Source organism: Cryptomeria japonica, chromosome 1 (genome assembly GCF_030272615.1).
Source record: "Cryptomeria japonica chromosome 1, Sugi_1.0, whole genome shotgun sequence".
Taxonomy (NCBI): Eukaryota; Viridiplantae; Streptophyta; class Pinopsida; order Cupressales; family Cupressaceae; genus Cryptomeria; species Cryptomeria japonica.
The window spans coordinates 78,714,309-78,739,630 of record NC_081405.1 but is presented as its reverse complement, the minus strand read 5'-3'; the positions used below and the strand labels follow the sequence as shown (position 1 = coordinate 78,739,630).

At 40.2% G+C, this 25,322-nt stretch overlaps 1 protein-coding gene across 7 annotated transcripts in view; it reads left to right on the top strand.

Annotated features, from left to right (window-relative positions):
- The window catches only part of LOC131041908 (uncharacterized), a 131,843-nt gene that overhangs the window by 72,726 nt on the left and 33,795 nt on the right, over window positions 1-25,322 (top strand). The window lies entirely within an intron of this gene.

Here is a 25,322-nt window from a genome sequence, read left to right as displayed (position 1 = left end):
AATTTGAAGCTGATTTAGCAGGACTGCAGATTTCTAAAAAAGGGGATAAAATTGGGAGGGAAGAAAGGAAGGATAGAGAGAAAGAGAACTGTAAATTCTAACTAGGACAGCAGATTCAATCAAGCAGACGGACACCTCCAGAAAACTAAATTAAGCCTCATCAGTCATTCAGACACAATGTTTGCATAAACTTAGTGCAATCTTCAAAGGAGAAACCAGATTTTCATATTACCAAATACGATATTAGAACTTCTACATTCATGATATGTATATATTTGATAATCGAACTGAATCATAAAATAGCCCAGATTAACCATGCGGAAAGAAAAAAAAAAGCAATCAGCTATCCTCTAATGGTATGGACTGTGGGGGTTCTATCAGATGCTTGGTAAAAACTGCTGTGCAAAATGAATAGACATAATTAAAAGCTTTCTAAATTAAATGAAGAAGGAGACCATGCACTCACAAGGAAACTTGAAGGTAATTTTAATCCATTGTATTAATTCCTGCAAAATTCCTTCAGAGCTTTCGCAACAATCCAAGAACTTCCTTTTAAATGAGGGAAAACCAGTCCCCTTAAATAGGTTTCCAAAAATGGATGAATGGCCAAGATCTAATCTAAACAAGTGGCCCAGATTCATCCTTACAAAAAGAGGGACCCACACCCATAAATGGGGGGTAAATATCAACAACCACCCCAAAGGGAGCAATAACTACCAAAAAGGATAATTACAACAATTGGAATAATCCAAAAAAGGAGGTGTACAAAAAACTTTACAATATGTTGACCAGAAGTCAACTGTCACCTTTTTGGGACAAAAGTGCACCTTTTAAGACTTGGAGGGAAAAAGGCATTTTTGAGAAACTACTTTCTCTATTTTGGTTTCACATTCTTTCTGTAGAAACTGGTCTTCGCCATGCAGGTATTCTCGCCATAAATCACGACCTGCTGCTCGTTCTTTGCGGACATATTCCTGAAACTTGATACATAATTGAAAGAGGGGACTAAAAGGTGGCATGGGAGGGTGGCAAATTTTGTACTGCATGCCTTCGAGATACTGGTCCACGTGCCTTAAACCGTCCTTCCGGCTGGAGCGATTACGCTCGAAGCACAATATGTCTGAATGGAACTGACCAGCAAAACTCAAGTCTTCAATGGAATAAGAAACCTTATCTGCTCCCAACCTTTCCTCCCAATCCGGCCGGATTATACTGTCGGATAGGTCATTTATCCACCCCGAAACCATTGATCGGAGGATGGTCTTGCCTAGTTCTTGCATGTTCCCCAGAATTGCCTCACATGCGTCATTTTCTTTGTCAATAATTTCCTCGGCGTCATTCTTCATGGTGACGGTCCAGTACCATTCCTTGAGAACACTGATGCCATGGGGATTTAGGATGTCAGGCAGTGTGGGAATCTGTGTATGTGTCCAGAAAAGAGCCCTTAGGAGGGGAAGGGTAGAGGCCGCTACTTCATGCATGTGAAGGGATTCCCTCTTTACTTCCAACAACCTGACCAGAGTGAGCTCTCGATGGAGAGCCATTTCCTTTACTTCTCTGAGGATCTGTTCTCCCTTTTTCTTGATGTCCTGCACCCATTCCTTGACGGCCTTTGCGGTATCCCGAATTCCTTCAAATTCAGTTGTGGTCCTTTGCGCCAATGCTATTGGGGGAATATGGGATTCAGAGGGGTTGTGTAATGGCCGTAGGAGCTTATCGATGTATCCCTCGGCCTGTTCAGCACGGGCCCGATACATATCCTTTTCGGCAGTGATTTCCTCGAGCTGTCTAAGTATGTTCTGCACTAAGTCCTTAAATTCCTCCTTTTCTTGCTCTTTTGTAGCTCGTCCGATGGGGACAGTCGTGATGCTATAATCTGCCAGTGTTATTTGATCTGCTGGCTTGTTCGCGGGCGGGGTGGCAATATGAAGAGTGCGGTTCCTTTGCTCATCCCTGGTTATCTTAGAGTATGTTCTTGGTTTCTTCTTCCCTTTCGCTTTTGCTTGATCCATTCGTGAGAAGATGTCCTCTAGATCGATGGGTGCCTTAGTGGCGGCCCTGTGCTGAGCTCTGGCGATCAGCCACTCTTGAGGCACCGTCTGGGTTGAGGATAGGGTTAAGTTGGCACCTTGTTCTCCCATGCTCTCAACCGGCTGATCACAAATTAGCAGCTGTCCCGCCATCGGAGGGGTGAAAGAAGGAGGAAGCTCCTTGTTTGCATCTGAGTTCTCCCCTATTTCACTGAACAATTGTCTGACATCCTCCTGTGACGGTGGCTCCTTGGTTCCCTCGGGCTCATGAATCTCGTCTGTTCTTTGTTCCCCTTCGACAGTCGAGTCGTCCTTGGCTGCATGGAGGAGTAGCAATTCGTGATGGCTCTGCTGGGTAAGTTCATGCACTTCGATCTCCTGGGTGGATGGGATTTCTCCTTCCTTTATTTGGTCACCCGGCTTGGTCGAATTGGGGCCCTTTTGCTCGGTGTCCGGCATATCTGGAGCAGAAGGATCATTGGCTTGGAATGCCTCTATGTCGCTCTGGGAAGGCGGGGGAGGTATGCAATCCAAATCTATGGCGTCGTCGGACGAACTGGGGTCCTTTGAAGATGAAGTGGTCTCTGGCCTCCTTATGGGAATCTTCTCCCTTCTTGTTCTTTTGGACGTCCGAGTCCCTCTGCAAGCCTTAGCTTTCTTCCTTTTCTTTGGTTTTTCAGCTGATGACCTTTCGTCTTCGGAAGACTGAGAGTCGAAACTGCCCATCAGATGGTAAGTAAACTGGACCCCCTCATGGACTAGCCTCTCGATCTGGTGATGTAACCATTGATCTGTGTATCTTGCCGGGGCTGCCATGACTGCTTCGAAATCCATGATTGGGTCTTGAGACCAATCAACGCCTGGCAAGAGGTGCCTTACTGCTTCGAATTCTCGGACTTGGAGGCAGTTCCCCGAGTCTGTGAGCTGATCCGGGACCTGACGGTACTCAAAGAGTCGCATTTGCTGCACACTCAATCTAGAATATTCCCGTCGCCTGACTTCGTAGTCATCGGAGCAATTTTTCCAATAATCTTCAATTGACTCCTTTGCTCTGTAGCGCCTACCATAAGCTCTCTTTGCCAAATTGTCATGATCAAAACATTTCCTTGGGAAATGTTCCTGTAGGCCATAAGAGGCTAGCTCTGCAAGGGACTCTTCTGCTAGGGTGGGGGTTCTCAATTGGACATCATGGCTGCCTATGATCATTGGAAATGCGAATCCAGCCTGCTTGCTCTCTCGTAGTAATATGCCGACAGGGCGTGATTGTCTTGCCACCTCCATGAGGACTACTTTATCGGTTGGATACCGCGGAAGTCGAAGGGGGGCACCTTCGAAGCCAGCTATTCGGATGTAGGAGAACCTTGGGAACTGAATGAACCAGGCCCCATACCTCTGCACTAAAATGGTAGCTTGCTCCGAGAGCCTTATGTGTAACCCTCCTTGCATTAGCCTGACTAGGCGCATTGTGAAGGCGTCGTTGACGCGTTCGTACTGTCCAACCGCGTAAGCCGGGCTGCTCTTTTCCCTTTGAGCTATATCTTGGTAATGCAGCTGCGGGTAGCAATCATAAACCTTTACCTGACCAGGCCCATTCCCGATCTCACCTTTCATTATTAATCCTGGCAGTGGCTGGTTCTTTGCGAACATATAGACCAAATAGGAGGTCATGGTGAAATACTTCTTTGTCTCGAGCTCAATCAGCTGAGCGTGGATGTTATCACTTATGATCTGGGCCCAGTCAAACTTAGACTTTCCGGCAAAGACCTGCTCTGTAAAATAGAACATCCACTCTTCAAAGTAGCTGGACTTAGGAAGTCCCATGACTCGGCTAAGTAAGGTGACCATGTCCCCATGTTCATTATGAAAGTCACTCCTGGGGGTCTTTTTCACAATCCTGGTGCTTGAAGGCCTTTTCTCCTTGAACCATTCTTCGTTAATCAATGCCCTGCATCGGGCCGGGTTCATATCATATGCCCCTCGTGCCTCGTCCATTGTTGTAGCTATGGGATTATTTGGAAAGGGGATATCAAATGCATCACCGATAGCCTCAGGGGAGAAGTCGGCGATAGTCATATCTTCCAGAAGCACCAATCTGGACTTTGGTTCGTAATGCCGAGCAGCCTCCACTACTAATTCATAGTTCTGGATTGCTAGAGGAAAACCTGCTGCTTGGGCGATGCCACTTTCCACCATTTGCCTAGGCCTGCCATATGCGTTGGGTGAGAAGACCCGATCCCTGAAATCCTGAATATCAATGTGGCCAAGGTCGGTGTCACCAATGTTATCCCAGACGCTCTGGACCTTCGACTCTCGTAATCCTCCCCTCTGATATTGATACTTCATTCTTTCAACTTTCCGCGGGATGTCTGATTTGGATGCTCGCGAGGTTTCGGCTGCAGCGGGTGTTTTTGATGATTCTGCCGCCGATTTAGGCATTTATCCTGCACAGCTAGACACTGATTACAAGGTGATACAAGAACGATAATGCGGGTTAGATAATAATAGAAGTGCTTCAACAGACCGGGATTAGTTTAAATATCATTTTGGCTAACAATTTGATTAACTTTAACAGCATCATATTCCTGAAGATTTATGACTATGCATTCTTACTTTCGAATTTTTGGATTAATTTTCAACAGAGGCAAAATATGAGAAGTTTGAATTTGAAAAGAGATGCAGTTTCTGGCTAAACCTCGGGAATGAATCCTAAATTTCGGATGTTCGAATAACGGAGATGCAGACTCCAAGCATTTTAAATTCCGCGCATTTGCCTATTTGATTTACACATTTTAAATGACCATACGCGTTAAAGCGTACTTACCTGATGGGAGTGAATGACGAGAGATTGCCCAACCTCGTTGCGCGAAGCGAACGGACGATCCTACAAAATTTGAATCCCAACGGTTATCCTTCCTATTTAAATTTTCGCGGTTTGGAGGATGAAAGAGGATTTATCAATTTCACATGGTTCTATGCCTAGCAATCTGAATTTTAAATGGTTGATGGGAGGATAATGCGGCGTCTTACCTCCTTGTTTTTCGGATTTGAGAGCTCTTTCAAATTTTGAATTGCATTATTTCTAACTTTGAATTTTGACAAATTTGGAGGCTTCGGATTTAACTTGGCTTTACTCGGGATACGACCTTCGGCTCCGTGGTTTAAAACTGCGTTTTGTGCTGAAGGCTGGGTTTTGCGTTAAAACTGTGCCTTCGTTGGAGCTTTGGCTCTTGCGTTAAAACCTTCCGGCTTCTGATTTAACCTCGGCTCTCGAGTTGGAAATAAGCTCTGCGATATAACTGTTATCTTTGTTTTTAAAACTTCGGACCTCAAGTTGGAAATAATGATCGCCTTGCGGACTTCGGACCTTCGCCTCCGCGTTCTTCCTTTGCTCTCTGCGTTTTAAAACTTCGCTTTCTGCATTTTTGTTCGCCCTTGCCAAAGTTTGGGTTTTAACTTGCCAAAGTTCGGATCTTAAAGTCCGAAAATGAGATGCGTTAGGTTTTTAAAATTCGACTTTCGCCGAAGTTCGGAGCTTAAGCCCAAAAAGTGGATGCATTATGCTTTTGACTTTGCCTTCGCAAAGTTCGGACCTGGGGTCCAAAAAGGATGATTGCGTTATGTTTTAACTTTGCCTTCGCAAAGTTCGGACCTGGGGTCCGAAAAGGATGATTGCGTTATGTTTTAACTTTCATCTTCGTGTTGGTTCGGACCTAAAGTCCGAAAGGGATCGCGTTATATTTTGTTTTAACTTGACTTTCGCCAAGTTCGGACCTAGAGTCCGAAAAGTGTCGCACAATGCTATGTTTTAACTTGACTTCATGTTTTAAACTTTTACTTTCGTAAAAGTTCGGACCTGGGGTCCGAAAAGGGTCAGCATTATGTTTTGTTTTAACTTGACTTTCGCCAAGTTCGGACCTAGAGTCCGAAAAGTGTATGCATAATGTTTTAAACTTTCACTTTCGTGAAGGTTCGGACCTGGGGTCCGAAAAGTGTTTACATCATGTTCAGACTTTCACTTTCGTGATTTGAACTTTTGGTATATCTTTTATCTCCGCTTTTTTAAAAGCTCGGAGCTTAACGCGTTAAAAAGACACCGCAACCCCGGACCTAAGCGCCCTTTCGGGCTCTCGGACCGTATGCATCCTTTTCAGACCGCCTTCGTTTTTAAAAATTTCGGACCTGAGGTCCGAAAATCGTTCTCCTATATTGGTGATCTCGGGGGGGGGGGAAATCTGCTCCTTAGAGAATTTTGGAAACTTACACAAAATGTCGGACCTCCCACCAATTTCGCCAGACTCCACAAATTTGGACTTGGGAGGCATCAAAATACCAAGGCACTCGGCCAAGCAATTTGATCCTTTAGGAGGCGAGAATCACCTTTTGCCCGTTCTTCGCAAGGGTCGGGTAGCAAACTTTATGCAATTGGCCTTATAGCTCTGGGTTGGCGGGGTCCGTTGGTTCTTACCATCTTACGCCTATCCAAGGCAATCTTTCAAAATTTTGGAACAAAGCTTTCGGCATTCACGCCCGAAAGCCAGATCAGTCAGGAGGACTCATTGGTTCATTACTCCAACGTCGATCAGCTTATGGACTGATCACGAACTCGCTCGAAGAGATACGAGAAACTCTGCTTGGATCCTCGTGATAACGATCAAAAAACTCAAAACAGGAAAGGGGGGGACCCTGTCGGCGACAGGGAGCGTGTGCAACGCACAACAAGACCCAAGTTCAAATTCTCACACATGTTTAGGCAACCATGACACTGCTAAAGGAGAATCCCTGTTAATGGGACACCACAATAATGCATTTCATGTCATTGGTGTAAAGAGTGTCATTCTCTTGTTGGGGCCTTGTGATGTCCCTAGGTACCTTAAACCGAAATTGAAAAAAAAAGTAGCAAACAAAAGTAACTAACCTAAACTTTGACTAGCTTGCACTGTTTCTTTGTATGCACCAATAAACTTAGGTCTGAACAGACACTAAAGCAAAACAGAAAATCTAAAAAGCATATAAAAAATTCTCTGATATTTGTCATATGACATTGTTACGTGGCAAGTTCTTGTACAAGCAACCCTCAACCTATTTATGAATAAGTATGTGTAGTGAAATCTTCACTAGATTGAAATTAATACTTAATTACTTGTGTTACATGTTACTTCCACCACCAGCTTTTCTTGAGCGGGAAATTATTTAATTCTGCATAAAAGATTGCTGAAGTTGAAGGCTTAATATATTGCCTTGTGTCATTGTAATTGATTATACGCTTTTCATATATTAGCGAAAGCTCAAGTATAAAAAGGAAGGCATGGCCTCATTAGATAAAGAGGGAATCTAGCCAAAACATGAGGATATTTGTGTGCACAAATTTAAAAGACAAAAAGATATTCCTTATTAAGAAGGAATTAGAATATTCCTTTTTTTGATAAAAAGATAATAAAATGATTAAAAAAGTATACACTTAAGCTTTGACATTACTATTTTGGGGCTTAGGTTCCTTTCATTCTAGAAAATGTTATTTTAAACGATCAATTATGGTATGTTGATGGGAAGGACAATCATGTGATATTTTGAAGGCCCTTTTGACTAATTAGAATTAAAAAAAGTTGCTTCCATTGTGAATTTTCCTCGCCTAGATAGCTGTTTTGTTATTATTCATAAGGTTTCAACCTTTGGAGAGCCATGCTACTTCATATATTTAAAAGCATATCATAAGAGATTATATTTTATTCTCGGTCTTCCCTCAATCTTGACTATGCGGATGGGTTAGCCTCCTCAAACTTTTACCCCTAGGATTAGCAATTTGTTGGTGTGATCATGTACACATCATGTTGCTTAATACCCTAAGTTAGAGATATTAGTTATTTTCTTAATTTGAATAATTAAGAAATTAGAAAAAGGTTAGATACTGCGCAAGCTAGCCAATCAAAAATAACATTTATTCTAACCAATTAAAATCAAGTTCAATTTAAGATGGCAAATAGGATTATTTCCAAGCTTAGTTGAGAATTTTATAGTTAAGGGTTTCCTCCCTTTAGAATTGAAGAAAAGAGAGAGAATATGAGAGTGAGAACACGCATGTGAGTGTTGTTGGCATGGTTCATGCCCTTGTTTAAAATTGTGCAGATTTTCTGAATTTCAAGCAATTTTTTGTGTCTCTATTTCTAGTTTGCTTGATCTTGTCTTGTTTCTCAGAGTTTCTGCTCAGCCAGCTGGTTATCCTAATGCTTTATTTTTGCCCTAGAGTTTGATCTTTCTCCTAGATTATGACTTTGTTCCTATTAATTGAAACAGTTATGGTTCCTTCCTTTGTTTTTGATTAAGGAAAAAACAGGTTTTGAAGGGGCCCCAAAACCCTTTACAAGCAGAACTTAAACAATAAAGCTATGAGAAACAGAAAAGAACAGAAACCACAAAAAACCAGCGGAAAACGGAAGAAAACCCAAAAAAGCCCCAAAAAGCCAGCAGGCCTTCCAGCATTCAGATTTTTTCCAGGGCTTTAGCCAGGGTGTTGCTGATATCATACAACTCTTTGATGTTGTCTTTGAAGTTAGGGGGATCCTTTGCTGAAGCAGCCACAACTTTCTTGATACTGGCCCTGGTTCTCTTCGCAGTACCGCCCACCGGATTAGCATCACCGCTTCCAGTTTGGATGGTCTCTCCCTCCAGGTCAAGATCCACGACCGGTTTAGGAGTGCAGGTATGATCAACGACCTTGGTGATGTCCTCTAGGTTTTTAATGACAGCAGAGAGGGTACTTGGGATAACTCCCATCAGATTTTTCATCGCTTCTTTTCCCTCTTCCAACGATTTTACCTTATTCTCCATTTCCTGCTTCCAATTAATCTGCTCTCTATTTTCATCCTCCCTCTTTTCATCCGTTTTAATCCCTTTCTTATCCAGGTTTTTCAGGGTCTCGTAGGTCCATCTATCAAAATCCATTCTGGCCTCAGAGAGCTTCTTGAGGTTATCCAGGATAAGCCCTTTACTAGCACTTTCCTTGTCCTCGCTATCCCTATCCTCAGTCAGGTCCTTCTCAGAGTCTTTGTTCATTTCCTTCTCAAAATTCACTCCGGTTTCCTCGTTATCCTTAGGATCCGCTTCTTCCATCAGATGGCTGTTGTCTTTACCAGGGTATTCGCTGAGGGTAGGGCTTTCTTGACCAGGCTCATTGTTGCCACTTTCTTCCTCGTTACCCAGCTCCTCGTCTTTCCAGCTATCTTCACCGTTGGAGTGGTCCGTCTCCATTCTGTTGCTTTCCTTAATAATGTCCTCTATTTCCAACCCAGGGACGCTTTTCCTTTTTTTGTTGGAGGACGCCTTCTCCTTGCTAGTTTCTCCCTCTTTCATCTTTCTCTTGCCCGGAGAGGCGGAAATCCTCTTATTCTCCAGCAGGGCGAGGGTTTTGCAATGCTCATAGATGAGCAGCAGAAGCCCGCAGTGGAGAATCGGGCTGGAAGGGTTAGTCTTGTGTTTGTTGAGGGACCTGGAGAGGGACCGAAAGAGGTAGTAGGGCAGGGACACCTTTTTGTCATGTCTGAAATGGTTTAAGAGCACGAAGTGGTAGGTGTGGGCCCTGTAAAAATAACCTTCAATCGTGATGTACTCCATAATCGCATTCAGAACCCAGCCCCACAACTTCTTGATGTTTGTAGCTTCGTAGTAGCCCCCAGTAGCCTTGCCAATTGTAGCTCTCTCTTTCTCTTTTCGCGGCAATAGGTTAACCGCGTTGTTGGAGACCTTAAGGTCTCGAAAGAAATTAAGCCCAGAATGGGGCATTCCGGTCACAGTGGAAATGAGCCCAGCGTCCAGCTTAAACTTAACTCCATAAAGTTTAAAAGAGCCATTAGACCAGTTTTCAGAAATCTTGGAAACGGCTAAGTTAACCCTACCTTTGTCATAATCCTCAAGTTTCTCCATGAAGTTGGTAAGAGAGCCCTTCTCCAATTTCACCCAGACTTTTGACATCGCTTTCTAGGTCGACGTATTGTCTGGTTCTTCCCGCCTTAGGTCTCCTCCCATCTTCGGATACGGGCTGTCTGCTCTATTTCTCTGCAAGATATCACCTTCTTTTCCGATGTTGCTCAAGTTTTCGAACTGGGTAACCCACAAAGCGTGCGACACTTTATTAGAGATAATAGAAGATCTGTCGCGGTGCCAAGTAATGATGGCCTTTCTAGCGAGGCATAAATGATGCTTTTTGCTTGTCATGATTAAATTGTCCTTCTCTCCCCGTATAACGGTCCTTTCTAATGAACTCTTTGATATTTAAATTGAGATCCTCCTCGTGCCAAATCATTTGGGAGTTAGAGTTAACTCCAGTATTCGCTAAGCAATCCGCCACGCTGTTTTGCTCTCTGAAGGCATGTTGAATAATGATTTCTTTGAAACTGGCAATGATTTCCCTAGCTTTCATGATGATATTTTCAATAGACCAGGAAGGCTCCGATTCCCCCTTTAGGCACTTTATGATATTGAGTGAATCTCCCTCAAGCCATATTTTATCATAATTTAGATTTTTGGCTATAATTAAAGTATTCAAAGCTGCAGAGGCTTCAGCAAAATGGCTAGTTTGATTCCTCAGAGGACCAGCCACCGCTTTAAGACAACTTCCAGCAAAATTCCTGACAATGCCCCCATATCCAGCTTTACCCGGATTCCCTTTAGAGGCCCCATCAAAGTTAGCCTTAATCCATCCCTGCGGGGGAAAACACCAGACTAGACCTTCTCTTGCAGTCTCCTTGCTAGTAGTAGTGGTAGAAAGGTTCCACCTGTCTTTAAAATCATCTTTAGCAGTAGGTCCTTGATTAGTGCAGTAGAGGCTTTCAAAGATACTCCTAAAGATTTTATCTGCAACCACTTCAGGAGAAGCCCTTTTATCCCTAAAAATCCTGTTGTTGCGCTCTTTCCAGATATTCCAGATAACAATCGGTAGAGTAAGTTTCCAGGTCTCCACAATTTTAGGATTAGAATTAGGGCAATGCCATTGAAGCCAGGTGTCACCAAGAGAGTTCGGGAAGACCCAACTCAGGTTCCACCTAGAAAGGATGATTTTCCAGATATCCTGGCTAAAGGTGCATTGATTGAGAATATGACAAGCTGTCTCTTCTTCCCTGCAGCAAAGAGAACACCTGTTAGGAAAAATAATACCTCTTTTGTGAAGATTGTCGAGGGTTAATACCTTATTTTGCTTTTGTACTCCAGTTTTAATTTTTTTGTCTTTGGTTTGTAGGTTCATCTTCCTTGGCTGAATTTATCTATTGCTTGGAGAGAAATATTTTCATTTACATTTCTTTCCAACATTGGGCTTCATTGGACTTTACCAAGTTTGAAATTAGCTCTTTAGACTTCTCGAGTACCGATTGGTTTCAGTGTTTATATTGGTTCCAATCAGCCTTAGGGCAGTCTCCTTCCTTGATGTTTGAAATATTTTGGAATCAAAAAGTCTTTTCTCCTTTGTTTAACTATCCTGGCATCTAATTTCCTTGATTAATTGCTGCCTTCGTTTCTTGCAGGCATTTAAGTTTTTAGTGTTTCCTAGAGTTGGTATGAGGTTGCCAAGTCTTTGTTTTTCATCATGTTTGTTTTGTTCTCTGAGTATGTTGAATGTTCACTAGGTGTTTGCATCATAGTTCTTGGCTTCGATGGTGATAGTTAGCTTGTATCAAGTGGCACTTTTTTTTGGCTTGCATGTTTCTTCTTAGTTCTCATTTTGGATTAGATGTGAAGTCTCCTTTAAGTTGGATTTTGATGTTTTTGCATTTTTGGGAAAATATTATGTGGAGTTTGGTTTTGTAACCTTGGTGGATAGGCAAAGATGTTAACCAAATTTTAATGTTTGTAAGTTCTTGTTGGAATATGTAATATCCCCTGCGGTAGTATGACTGAAAATACAAGGGGTATTTACAAATACTTGTCTAATCAATCTGCTGTTAACAAGTTTAGGTCTTGCTGATAGATAGTTTCAGAATTTCAGTTTGATAGGAAATCCTTCCAACACATATTTTGACTGACTTTGACTTCTAACAAGGGCTAGGATTGATTGAATTGTTACCAAGAATGCATAAACAACTCTCTAGAGATGCATCACATAAAAAATAACCCTTAATCATGAGCAATCAGCTAACTACCATTTTGTCAAACAGTTGTCCAACATCCTCAGAAAAGGTTATGCAAAAGATGCAGTCAACACTCCTTCAGTCTTTATTCATATGATGACCAAATAAGACATTACAGTGATAGAGTTAATCAGACATAAATGACTGATACTAATTGGCCATTTTCAGACTTCTGAGGATAAAATACAGCATCCAATCTTATGCACACTAACTGAAAATTACAATGAAATTATTTGCAAATGAACCTGGATTAAATTCCCTATCCTGTGGTATGAAGAAACAAGCAATACCCTGCCATTTGATGCCTGCAATCTGCTAAATTAACATGATCCAAGAATCGCCCCTATTGCTGCAAATAAGGTCTGAGACAATGTTGGATGATAGCTGCAAGTCCTCTTTAAATTCCAAAATATGATAGCCCATTCCTCTAAAGCAAAACGCTGTTCTCAACAGTGAACTAGAATGTCATAATGAAGGGATATGAACAAAATCATTGGTCCACAATGCACAGGTTCGGTTCTGATTCCAAACTGACATGAGGCCGATTCTACCACAAAATCTTCTCAAATTGCCATAAAGGAAATTGCCTTTACCTCTCAATGAAATCGCTGTCCTTATTGATGAAGTTAGATGCCAAATGAAGGAGAGCAAGTCGAAAGATGGGGCTGACTGGTACGGTTTGCTTCAGACCGAGACACCACTGATTCCTCCACCAAAACACTCCAAATTACCTCAACAAGAATCGCTAGTGTCCTCCAATAATATCGCTGTCCTTTATTTTGGTGTATGAAGCTTCAATGGAGAGATGAGCAAAATCGTGGTTAGGGGTTAGGCAGTTCGATTTTCCTTCAGACCTGTAAATGACCAGCAAGCACACCTTTCACCCTCAAATGCTCTTCCAATGAAATCAGCTATCCTTCCTAGCGAAAATTGGTAAGTAATGAACATCTAAGCTGCCAATCTGAAGATCCATCAATAATCCACCATGGCCAACATCAAACATTTGATAAGCACATTTAGGAAGACTGAGATGTCTCCCTCTCACGATAGCAACCCCTCGGAAGGTCTTTCACTCCCTCAGTTATGACCCAAGTTTGCAGACACCTCACGGTTCTACAAAATCCAACCAATAATCAAATTCAATTCCCAAATCTGCCTTGAAGCTTCATCTTGATCTCCCTTTATACTTTTTCACTCCAACATCTAGAAGCTTCTAGAAGTGACTTTATGAAATAATATTTAATTAGTCACTTTATTAAATTAATTAAATAAAAAGTCATCTTTTAATTTTAATTAATTTGATAACTTTATAAATAATTAACTTAATGTTATAAAAAAAATAATTAATCAAGCTATCCATAAAATTTATCAATAATCTGGACAACTTAATTAATTAATTCTTCTTCAAAATGGGGACATTATAGAATATTCCATCATTCACACTGTGTAGATAGTTTGTTTACTTCAAATTATTGTTTGTTTATGGTTTGTTAATATCAATTAGCAAACTTAGGATTTTGTTTGTTATATGTTAAAATTGTGAATGCATGGTTAGCCATTTCTTTTTTTGTCTAAATTCGCCATATAATTCAAATCAAAGATGGTCTTTGGGTTTCAATTTGTTGATATGGCATTAGAGCATGGGTGAGGATATAGAAAGTAAATCATTGAAACCGTGGAAGAGTTGAGTTCCAAAACACCAAGATTGGAGTTGTTTTGTAAGGAGTCTCAATTTTTTGCTACCATGTTAATATTCTTTGACTTGTTTGTATGAGCACAACTAAAAGAATAGGGAGATCAAATAAAATTGTGTCAACGAGATATATTTTGTGATTGAAGCTTTGTGTTTCCTTTTTGAAGGATTTCTTGGGTGTTGTACTTTTCACCACATTCGACTAGGATTTGCTCCATGCACGGTTGCTCAACAACGACATAACCAAACTTGCAATGATTAGGTTGCATGTTGAGGTTGGTCAATGATGCTCTAGGCGGTAGATGATTAAGATTATTTGAGAAGCATGTACAAGGGATTTGTAAGGAGGATAAAAGCTGTAGAGGAGAGCCTATTCAGAGGAAAAGGATGAACAAAATCTATGGCCCAGCCTTGTGAATGAATCTCACTATCTTGCTCGAAACAAGGAATCTTTCTTGGCATCTCCAAAATTTTCAATAATTTCAATATATTTTTGCTGCATCGTTTCTCAAGCAATGATGCCAAAGGTCAAATTTACAAGTGAACTCTTCTTTCTGAAAGGAGAGATCGAAGTGTGTTAGGTGTGAATTGGAAAAGAAGTCACTACCAAGGTAAGCACAAATCCCAGTTCTCAAAATTACCAAATTGCCATCACTTTTATTGTTCCATTCTTGTCTTTGCAACCACACCATTAGAGTTGATGTCAAATGTGCCTTTCTTCTTTATTTTTTGTTCCTAGGTTTGTGTTTTTCTTTTCTTAGCCTTCTTTCTCATGGTCACATAGATGATTAAAATTGCCAATGAGTTGCTCTTTATTTTTCATGTCTAAATGACTTATTGTAATATTGTTCTTTGAAATGACTTGTTTATCTCTCAACTCTTTTTATTCCTAAATTATCCTCTCTACGAAAAATTGCTGATGTGAGTGATGAGAAATAGGATAAAATAACATTTATAACTAGCTAACACAATCGTAGATAGTTCTTTGAAATTTTTTCTTCCAGATTCCTAATTGCTACATGGGAATGATTATTCTGCGTGGAATACCAAAATCGAAACTCAACTTGAGTTTGAGAAAGTTGGGCATGTAGTAAGCAGTACCACTACACAACATAAGCCTAATTCTATCGAGCAAAAGAAATTTGATCAAGTTGACAGGAAGGCCAAATTGATCATCATGTTCAATGTGTCTGATGAAGTTCAACCGTTTATTTGAGATTCATCCACAACAAAAGATGCAAGGGACAAGATTAGGATTGTATATGAGGAAAAGAATCAGAATTAGATCTTGAACTTGCAAATTTAGCAACATAGCCTAAAAATGAAGATGGAGAACTATGGGAATCCCTTCTCAAAAGGATTGCTGAGTTGAGAGTTTCACTACAAGCATTGGGTGAAACAGTTGAGGATGTCGTCTTGGTGCCCATTGTTTTGTGTGCTCTACCTTCTAGATACAAAGTGTTCGTGACAACTTTGAATGTCACAAAACAGACACCTAGTTTTGAGAAGCTAGTGAATTTACTTTAGAAAGATGAGTCTTTAAGCCAAGAACATAGTGAAGAGGATCATGCAATGACCACACACCACAAAGGCAAGGAGAATAAGAATTAGAAAAGGATTGTTGAGTTGAGAGCTTCACTACAAGCATTGGGTGAAACAGTTGAGGATGTTGTCTTGGCGCCCATTATTTTGTGCACTACCTTGTAGATAGAAAGTGTTTGTGACAACTTTGAATGTCAGAGAACATGCACACATTTTTGAGAAGCTAGTGAATTTACTTTGAAAGGAAGAGTCCCTAAGCCAAGAACATGGTGAAGAGGATCATGCAGTGACCACACACTGTAAAATGCAAGAAGCCTAGGAAACAGTTTCGTGAACCTCCCAAATTTGGTAATTCATCCAGATTTTAGAAGTGTCCAATATACGAAAATATTGGACTTGATGTAAAAAATTGTTGGTGCAACTCCTTGGCCATAGGATCATCTAGCAAATTGCATCAAAGGAAGCCATTTCGAAGTGGCAATACACAATGGCAATAGAAGAATAAGAAAAAATATTGTTGAAGAAGAAGACTCTCTAGAAAAGGAATATGTGTTTTCAGCCCACACTTCAAAAGATAGTTCACAATCAAATTCTATTTGGAATATGAACTTAGGTGCTACCTGTTGATGGTGTTTTTACGTACTATGCAACACAAAATAAAATACTAAGTATTCTATCCTCTCTTGAACAAAGACTCCCAAATGCTAAGCTGTGTGATCAAGTGGGATGACTCCAAGGTTCTCGAATGTTAGGTCTTGACATGCTCTTGGATAGACTCAGTTGTATATGATGTGATATTGCTAGGATCACAAGGTGAACTTACATTGAATGCTTGAATGCTTTGAATATTGCTGGAACATGGGATTTAATTTGATTTGAAAAAAGGGGAAAAGAGGATAAGGTTTAGGAAGCTTTCTAATTCTAGGAATGCAAGAGCGATGGACAATCTTTGGTGGAACTCCAACTAAGTCTTGCTTTGACATACATCGAACATTTGCACAAGGCTAGTGCGATCTTCTAAGGATAGCTTTATGATTTTCAAATCACTACTACAAACATAGACACCATCAAGTTGATGCATATCAATGAAGAAGCGGTAATTGAAGTTAACACTGGCTAAGATGGATCTAGTTAACTACACAAGGTACTTTACCATCGGCAAGGTGTTAGTAGTAGTTCCCCCATTCATCTAAATAGCATGAAAATCAAATGAGAAGTAGAGACCATGCAAATTGTTGAATCAACATGTAAAATTTACCATATCTTCAATGAAGTTCACATGCCTTTTACAACAATGTCTTGGCAACAATCTTTGCCTTCCCTTCCTACTCTACTCTAGCTATCTGCTACTAAGCTACTAACTATTTCTATCTATTCACCATTACAAATGAAGAAGTGGAGCCTTATATAGTGCTCTCATTACAATTGAATGACTCATATTGATTCACAATCAATGGCCAAGATTGAAAGATAGAAACCCATTGCAAAGCATTTAATGCTTGACCAATGATAAAAGTACATTTGATGGGACACATGTCCTCCTTTGAAAATTCAACCAATAGATGATGAGGGTAGGTACTTTGTATTTTGTGCCCATGTGGTAGTTATCTCCTTTGATGAATGAGCTAGGTACATTGAATCTGGACCCCTTAGCTTGAAATGATATGATTGGATAAGTGATGACTAGGCGCCACCTCAACATTGCTCGATCTTTATAACTCATCCCAAGTTGTAGATGAATGAGGCATATCTCTTGATACTCGAAGTTTCCAAGTGCTTGATGTGATGATGACTTTGCTCAAATTGATCTTCTAACTTTGATTAACTCTTCTAAAACTATCTTGTCTTGGTAACTTGCATACTGGAGCTTCCATCTGGCTATACTGGCAATGATTCTTGGATTTCTGAAGGAAATTCAAGATTGTGAATATTTCCATCCTTGAATGCTTGATGTCGATTGCTACTCTTTTCCTTGATGTCTCTTTTCCATTATTCCTCATGCTGATTGCTTGCATCAAACCCTGTCATTGCCTTGGACAGACCTTGTCATTGCCTTGGACGGACCCTGTCCTTGCCTTGGACGGATAGCTTTGGTCAAAGGAAGAGATGGTTCTAGTCTAGGATGGGTAGCTTTGGTCAATGGATGAGATGGTTTGCTCAAGTGAAGGCATCCAGATTCAAAGGACAAAACGTCCTTGGTCAAAGGATGAAGCGTTCCTAGCCTAGGAAGGCTTGATCATGCAACTGTGTGGGCACTCTAAGTCAAAGGACGAAACGTCCTTGGTCAAAGGACGGGATGCCCCTTGATTTCCATGCCTTGATGCTACTTGCAGCCTTGGACATGTTGAACTCCCCATGTTGCTGGCATTGAAGCATTCCCTGTGTTGATCATGAAGTCCTCTTCCTTAGTCACCTGTAAAACAAACAAAGACTATTAAACACACTTGATATATGCTGATTTTACAACTCCATTTCATCTGATACTTCACTCTAAGTGATCTGATTTTCTTAAAAAATGATTAAATTATCCTGTCTCAGATCTGCAAATTACTTCCAAAACAGATTGGTAACATCAATTAGATCACTCCTTTGATGAAATTGTCCCTTTATACCAATGCACTCTTGATGTCAATTGCTGGTGCTTCTCAAATTTACTGATGTGAATTTGATAATTTTTTCTTCCAGAATTCGCTAATTCAAAAGTTCGCCAGCTGTAGGTAATGATTAGGCTTGATGTCTTGAATAACTTTGCCTCAGTTCCAGTCAAAATCACCCCTCAATCCAATTGAATTCTCTGTGGTTGGCAGTGATGATCCCAGAAACACTTGATCAGAATTAAGCTCAAACTTCTTGCAGACAAATTCGCTGATCAATTTCGTTTCCTCAATGAGTTGATTCTTCCCTTCTAACGTGGAAATTGCTGTCAATGATGAATGAATTCATCTTTAAACAATAACCAAAAGCTGAAATCATTCAGCTTAAAATCGCAGTCTTCAAAGACTAAGTAGCTATGAAAGATGATCAATTCAGATTGCTCCTTGATTAAAACTACCTTGCTTGAAGGTGACTTCGCTGTAGCATAGAAGGCATCACTGTGATCTGCAATAAGACTTGTGCAAAATCGATTTTGGTTTGATCAAATGCAATGATCAAACATATCTTTATAGGCAATTGAATAGACATGGTAACTCATCACAAAGCCGACTTATTTAATGTTTGCAATAAGACTCTTAGGCTGCCTCAAATCCTTAATTCAAATTTTAAATGATTGTTTCGGTCATTAAATGGTGGAAGCCTATTGCAAATCGTATTAAATCAAATCACATGGCAATAGCTGTGTCCTATCCTTGTCAAGGGAGCTCTCAAACTTCTTAAGTTGTATTTGCTCATTGCCCAAGGACAGGTGTATTTTCTTAAAGCACTGATTTAGCTTTGAACAAGGATGAGTTGTCCTCCTAAATGCGTTCATTTATCTTGCCAATGGACAGGTTTTAATCTCTCTTAAGGCGTTGATTTTACTAAGGGAGGGACATGTATTTCCTCGTATCGCACATTGAACTAAGCAAGGGACAGCTCAAAAAACTTATGTTCACCAGCTGGAAATGCTTGTCTTAGATCACTGTTTGGAACGATCAAAAGAGATAGTGATGCGTGCCTTAGAATGGCCAATCACATTATCCTTAATTCACTGGCATGCGTGCCTTAGAATGGCCAACCGCATTATCCCTAATTCACTGGCAAAGGAAATTGTTCGTATTTTAGAATGGTCAAAGAGTGCTGATCTGGCTGGTGATGAAGTGCCTTAGAAAATTTTATTTGCTTTCCTTTGTAAGGTTTTGGTGGGGCCAGCATGGTTGATGGTAGTGGAGAAGTCAAAAGAAAATCGCACTACCTTAAAAACAAACTTTTAAATCTCCAATTTTTAAGATCATGGGCCCCAAACATGCTATGGTGGTAAAAGGGGAGTCAAAGGTGATGAGGTGGAAGTTATAAGGGGTGTGGATGTGGGTTAAGAGTGCTACGTTAAAGTATAGGAAGTTGGGAGGTATGAAGGTAGGAAGTGGAAGGTATAGGTGATGGTGAAGGGTAGAAAGGTAGGGGAAGTGGTAAGGAGAAGGTGTCGGGTGATTGGGAGGCGTAAGGAATAAAGGGGTAAAAAGGGGGTATAGGTTGGGATACGACCGGGGTATGAAGGATAGCAAGAAAGGTGGGTTAGGATAGGATAAGGGTAGGATAATGTAGAACCCCCTTCTCACTAGTTCGTAGACATTTGAGGAGTTTGGCCTATTACTTGATCCTCGTAGGACAAGGATTTGATGAGAGGGCTGCTTGGGCAGTTGCTTGTGGCTTCACATTTTATTTTTATATGATTTTGGTGAGATAATGTTTTCTCATGTATGATGTCACGTATGAAGTCAATTGCACTTTATATTTTTACTGATATTTTAATATCATCTAAAGTGCAATTAAATATTATATAATTAAAATGGAACCTTCTAGAAGGTGGCCGATCCATGGGAGAAAAAGAATAAATAGAGTAAGCTCATTGTTTTGGCATCAAATGTTTGACTTATTTCTTGATAGCTTGTGGAGCCAAGGGTTTCTGCAGTTCACTTTCAGTCATTGAGAACAATAACTCTCTTTGATTGGCATAACTGAGGTGGTGAAAGATCCTCCGAAGGGTTACAATTGCGAGTGAGGGATACTTCAGTCCATGTTTAAGCTTATTGTGTTTTGCATCAGTATTCATGGAGATTGAATTGGGAGAATGCTTCAGCTATATGGTTAATTGATACCCATGATATATCTGCATTTCGAGGGAAGATAGGCGATCTCTTGGAGGTGATTTGGTGGTGGTTTTTGAGGAGTTTGGAGGTGAGTTACAGTCATAATCGTGGTCTGCCATGGAGGTTGATCAGACCTACCGAGACACACCTTTTTGCTCATTACTTGTGATTGAGGAGGCAGAATTTTGTGGGCAATTGTTCATTCAACTCGTCTTGCCTTGGCAATCATTTTCATCATTCCTTGGAAGGGGGAAAGTGCTGCATTTATTTTTCATTGCATCTGCAACTCTAGGGTATATGGTGGCCAGCTCCTAGTGGGGCGATTTCACCTTTGGAGCCTCCAAAAATCTTGTGAAAATTCCTACATGATCGCTGGGATTCATCCTTCCTTTTGGCATCATCAAACCAGGTTCTTGATCATTATTTGTTAATAAAATAACTATTTTCTGAGTACTAGTGTTCAGAAATTGGAAGTCAGCCATTAGAGATTTCAATTACATCTTGTACTTGCATCAATTATTGTTATTGTTTATCTAGTGAAGTCTGAATTAGGATCAGAAAATTAGTTGCAGCAATAGTATAATTCAGACTCATTATTTCTGAAACATGTATGGCAACCATTTGACAAAATGTCAACTTCAAAATTGATGCATATTTGGGTTGTTCCCATTAATGGTTAGCTTGTTATATGATTCTTAAAAGATTGCAATCAGTTTATGATAAGTTTCAGATTGTATGTGAATTGTCAAGATGGTCAATTTATCTTCAGAATGGTAAGAACGACATGCAAGAGTAGTATTTTAGTACTCATTAATGCAGTTGGGCATAATAAATACAGGTGCATTTAGACATTTAGTAAACAATACCTTAGTGCAAAAAGATTTGATAGACAAGGGAACTTATAGCGCTTCTTAATGCAGATAGTCATATGTATAAAATTACATAGCTTCATTGCTTCCTGTTGACATGTTTTTTATGATGACGTCTCACACAGAATAAAGTTACCAATGGTCACTTCACTCTCTTGTGATCAAAGTTTAACCGTATGCTAAGATTGCGGAAAGTTCAAACGGCTAACTCCAAGATTCCTTGATGCTACGGACGTGATTCAATTGGCTAATGTGATTGCTGGTAATCCAAGGGGCCTTACATTTGGATTGTTCTTTCACTTCTTCACCGTGGCTAGAACTTCATCATCGAATATGGCAATTTTGTGATGCTGTTGCTTCGAACGGACTAAAATGAATTGAAAATAAAGGGGAAAGGGTTTAGAAGGATCTAATTCTCTTCCTAAGGGTAGTGATATCAACAGTTAATGCTTTGGTGGACAAATTCCAAATAAGCCAAGCTCTGCTTTACCAAGTTTAACTACAACTCTGCAAGAACCGGTGCAATCTTCTGAGGATGCTAAAGGATTTTCATATTGAGAAAGTGCATTTGAATGCCCAACACGACGCAATCCAAACGACTATTCACAATCGAACATAGCACAAATTTGGGGGTTCATACTAACTATTTTGAGTAATTTCTATTTTTAGTAAGTTTCTATTTATAGTAAGTCATCTTGTGTCTTGTTTTGGGCTCTAACTCTAACATTTTGAAAAGTTTCTATTTTTGGAAAGTTCATTTGTGATAGGTCCCCGCAGGCAGACGATGAAGACTGAGCTTTCCTGAAGAATTTGTCTAAATTTGGAAGTTCGGAAAGCAAACAAGATCGATCAAAGATGGCTAAGTGTTGGCATCCATTCCTGAAGTGGAAAGTTTGAAAATATTCTAAGTTTGGAGAAATCCACTTCAAAACCCAAAATGGCACTTCAATCCAGAATGACTAAGTTTGGAAGGTTGAAAAGTTAATTTCTATACCAAGACGAAATCCACACCCAAAACTAGAGATGGGCGCTAAAGTTGATGTGCCTTGGAAAATGCTCAAAACCCATGAATTCCTTGCCAAGTGGAAATTTGCACCCTAGACCAAGGAAGGGCGCCAAAGTGGAATGCTCAAGGAGAATGGAGAAAGTTCAAAATTCCATGCCTAGCAGAGAATAGCGCCCAAGTCATGATGAAGGTGCCAAAGAGGAGTTGTCTTGGAAAACCTTCGACGTGATGAAATTCCTTCCTCCTAGCAAAATTCCGCCCTAAGATAAGGAAGGGTGCCAAAATCAACAGGTCATGGAAAAACATAAAATTAAAAAGTTCCATGACACATGCACAAATGCACCCAAGCTAGGGAGAAGGCGCCAAAATGCTCACATCATGGAAAATTGTGAATTCCTCCTCCAAGTCCAAACAACACCCAAGTGCCATTCAAGGCGCCAAAGCAAGGTCACCAAGGAAAATGGAGAAAATGTGAGATTCCATGCCCAATGGAGATTTGCGCCCAAGCCAGAGGTCTGGTGCCAAATAGGGGGTAGCAAGGAAAACTTTAAAAAATGTGGAATTCCTCAACACTTGCAAAATTCTGCCCAGACAAGATATGGGGCGCTAAAATCCATTGCTCATGGAAAATGCTCAACGAAGTCAAACTTCCCTCACCAATGCAAAATTCCGCCCAAGGTAGTCAAAGGGTGCCAAAACCACCGTGCGATGGAATTCATGAAAAGTTGAAATTCCTTCCTAAGGTCAAAATTGCGCCCAAGTTTGGGCAAAGGCGCCAAATCCATGGGGTGGTGGAAGATTACAAAAACATGGAATTCCAGGAGGAAGTGAATGTAGCGCCCAAACTCAAGGTGAAGCACCAAAGTCAACAAGTCATGGAGAAATCAAAATTTGATGAATTCCTCCTTTGAGTCAAAATTCCATCCATGCTAGAGGAAGGATTCCAGCTCGAAAATGACTAAGGGATGGAAAAACGGCTAAGAATGAAATGATGAAATTCCACCACTCAGTGGATTCCACGCCCAAGGATGGAATTTTCCAAGGCAAAGGGTAAAATGGGAGTCAGGAATGGAATGAAAAAGCAGAAAATCCCCTCAGGAATTTAAAAAAAAAAATCCAATTTCAAGCATCAAATCTCATCAGAATTTCAAAATTTCTGTAGATTTGGATTCATGAGGGCCTGTACACGAGTCTTAAATTTTAGGAAAGTTCCTAAAAAATAGGAGATGGTGGAAAAACGTTGAAAATATCTCCTAGAGCAAGGAAAGTTCGAAAAACTTCAAGAAAATGTTTCCAGAGTCAAAGATTCTCTCTCCTTAAGTTCTCTCCCCAAGGGTTTCTTGCCAAGTGGTAGCTAGGTCAGCACATATTGAATTAATGGCAAATTCCTTTTGCATGCGGTTGTCATGTCTAGGAGGTGATGGTGCATTTATGGTTTCATGGTGGCACATTCATTGCTGGAATGTTTGACCTTAGTGGCAGCCCGGTCAATGCATGAAGATTCGTTTTGCATGTAGCCGCCATATTAATGATTTTATGACAGATTCCTACCGCATGTAGCCGTCGCATGGAGAATGATGGGCATTTATGTCTGCATGGTATTTTGGGCAAATTTGATGTAATGGGTGCATTCAATGCACGAATGGATGCTATTTTGGGTATTTTTTAATTAATTGGACATGGGCTTAGTGGGTATTAATTACTGATTCCCACCTTGTTGCATCTTGAGTGGGGAACCTTCTAGGGTGAAACCCTAATTAGGGTTTGCATGTCCTCTTGTTCTGAGTTTCAACATGTTGCATGGTACATGGAGTTGATTAGTTGGAAGATCTTATTGTTGATTAATGGTGAAGCCTCTATGTTCATACCATTTGGAATTTGTTGATTGCAAATTGCAGTGCATTGTTAGTCTTAACTCATCTTGAAAGCTTAACTTCAATTTCTCTATTCTCATTGTTCATGTGTTGATATGCATAAGTGATTTAAAAATCTTTTGCACACCTTTTGGAGATTGCGCCATCTTTGTGTAGTTGTTTCCTCATGGCGAAGCAAAGCTTGGTTTGGTTTCACTATGTCAACAATTGTTTCTTGCATTGCTAGGTTTTAGATTAGATTTCTTAACCTTTATCTCCTTTTTGTCTTTTATTTTCCAAGTGTGTTTAGTATTCAAATTTTAGTTCCAAACAAAGCGTAAGTCCCTTTGTGATATCAGCAAATCACATATTTTCATTGAGTCTATCCGCCATAAAGTCGCATTGTTCGCATTGTAAACATTGGGGTCGCCTTACTTGATCACATAGTTTAGCATTTGAAGTTTCCTTGTTCAAGAGAGGATAGAAGACTTGGTATTTTGTTTTGTGTTGTGCAGGGTCACGAAACACACATCAAGTACTTTCTTCTATGTAGTCATGTTGTTTTGAGTTTAAGAACGCTTGAGCAACCTACTAATGTGTGATGACTCTTATCTTCAATGACTTTATTCACAAGATTCTAGAAGATTGTCAATGATAGCCTGGTGAAATTTGTAACTCGTTAAGATCACGTCAAGAATCTTCGTCTTATCTTCGAAAGGTTGACTCTATAAGATGAGACTAAATCCTCTGAAGTGTGTTTTTGGCATAGATGCTGACAAACCTATAGAATATATTGTTTCTCATTGTGGAATTAAAGTCAATACAAATAAGTTCGATGCAATTGTTAACATGCCCTCACCTAAGAACATCTCACAACTTTTTAGTTTGTAAGGGAAGATTCAAGTGATTCGTAGATTTGTATATCAATTAGCCGATCATACCCTTCCATTCATATGTTTTTTGAAGAAAGATGTGCATACCCTTCCATTCATACATTTTTTGAAGAAAGATGTGCATTTTAAATGGGATGATGAGTGTCAAAAGGTTTTCGATTCTATCAAGAGCTATTTGGCCAGTCCTCCTATCTTATTGCCGACTATGCAAGATAGACGCTTTCTGCTTTATATCTCAGCATCGTCTAATGCTTTGTCAGCCTTATTGGCTAAGAATGACGATGATGGTATCAAGAGAGTGGTCTATTACTTTAGCTGTATTCTAGTTGATTATGAAACTCGGTATTGTGCGATGGGAAAGCAATGTTTTGCTCTCATATTCACAGTGACTCTGAACTCATTGTAAATCAGATCATGGGAGCATATCGTGCTAAACAGTCTAAGCTATCTTAGTATCGGTATTTGGCTTTGACTCTCCTTAATTGTTTTTTTTCTTGTACTATTGATAGTATTTCCAAGAGAGAAAATCATCAT